General features: G+C 37.7%; 1 protein-coding gene across 1 annotated transcript in view; it reads right to left on the bottom strand.

Annotated features, from left to right (window-relative positions):
• Positions 1-1,245: 1,245 nt before the first annotated feature.
• Positions 1,246-1,726, bottom strand: part of LOC101857459 — a gene marked incomplete in the record, with an annotated part of 12,463 nt that continues 11,982 nt past the window's right edge. Inside the window, 1 exon segment of the mRNA XM_035970569.1 lies at positions 1,246-1,443.

The raw sequence follows: 1,726 nt of genomic DNA, 5'->3' as shown, positions 1-1,726 counted from the left end.
AATAATATATATATAATATATAGTATTATATATATTGTCAGTTTATTTTAAATGTCTTTTAATTTTATTCTATTTCTGTATACGGTTTGCGTGGCTTTGCATGTGAGGAGTGTGGATGGATGAGCAATCAGAAAAAAAGAACCAAAACAAAGAAAAGAAATGCGCATTTTTTTCACCACGAAAGTTAATCCTGTAAACCGTCTATCGGCGTCATTACATTATGTGCCTGAACTAATGCACAGATTTGGGCGTTATCAGGGGAGTTATGATGACCGGATTATGACCCCTGTATCAACTGTCACGGTCCCTGTGACGTCATCAATGACGCAAGACCACCGGATTAAGGCCCCTGTGTCGTATGTATCTATGCTTGTGACGTCATCATTGACGCAAGACCAACGGATTTGGGCCAAAAATGTAAAGTAGGCGTTGATAAAAGGCCCTTGAATCTGCTGTATCAGTGCCCTTGACTTTCTCCTCACTTAAATGATGTCACGTGATCCTACCCAGTAATATTAATCCAACTCCTGTAATATTAAAGCCGAGAGTCCGTGTTTGTTTGTTTTATTGTTTTGTCGTAGCTATTATTGTTTTTGCTGCTGCTGTAGTTGTTGTTGCTGTTATTGCTGCTGCTGCTGTTGTTGTTGCTGCTGCTGTTAATGTTGTTGCTGCTGTTGCTGCTGTTTTATAGCTTGTCTGTTTGCTCATGTTTTTGCTTTTTTTCCTGCAGAATATTGTCCATAGAATGTGAACTTCATAAATTTAACACTTATTTCAAAATCTTCACGTGTTAGATTCAAACCAGTTCAATCCGCTTTAGAGAGAGAGAGAGAGAGAGAGAGAGAGAGAGAGAGAGAGAGAGAGAGAGAGAGAGAGAGATTTGTTTACATAACCTAAACAGTTACTACAGAGTGAAAAAACAAAACAAAACATCCGAATGGAAGAAAAGAGCAGCGTCACTTCATTTCTGAGAATAGAAGATGGCAAGAAATAACAAAGAAAGGGGGCAATAATAATATGCTGGATTAAGGCTAAATAGAAGCTGGATAATGACTGAATAAAGCCTGGATTAAGTTTTTAGCTTTTAGTTTTAGTGGAGGTTTTACGGCGCTCGCAACTGCATAATAAGGTCATATGAGCGCCAGAAGATTTAGAGGTGTTCCAGAGAGCAACAAACATAAAAAGAAGAAGGGGAGATAAGGGCGATAGATGTCTGATAGGAAAAAAATGCAAAACAAGAAAAGATTCAAGGACGATAAGAATTATTATACTGGAAGGGTCCCGTTCACCTTTAAATAGAGAACTCGTGATGACAAAATGTACGATCAGCAGCAGAGCAAAGACAATTTTACGGCATATTTCTAACCATGATACAAATCTGAAATGCTAATTTGTATATTTCATAGTACAAAAAACATATACATGCCGTTTTAGATTCGATGCCTTTTAAAGTTTCAGACAAAGGAAACAAAATTGGAAAATCTATTTGAATAAAAATTATTAAAGCTATGCCCCTCAACATACCATCTTCAGGTCTTATCGAAATGACCAGAACGGGCGTCCTTAAGGAGTTAAATAAAATAGTTTTGCAGTTGTGGGGTGAGCGACGTGGAAGTGAAGTCTTTTGATTTGGTCCATTACCATGGAAATTATACAGTCCGCCGAGACATATGTATACCTTCAAATTAGAAATTGTGGAGAAATTATACGGGGATTTGGGGGGGGG

Source organism: Aplysia californica, unplaced genomic scaffold, assembly GCF_000002075.1.
Source record: "Aplysia californica isolate F4 #8 unplaced genomic scaffold, AplCal3.0 scaffold00012, whole genome shotgun sequence".
Taxonomy (NCBI): domain Eukaryota; kingdom Metazoa; phylum Mollusca; class Gastropoda; order Aplysiida; family Aplysiidae; genus Aplysia; species Aplysia californica.
This window is presented reverse-complemented; position numbering and strand designations above follow the sequence as displayed.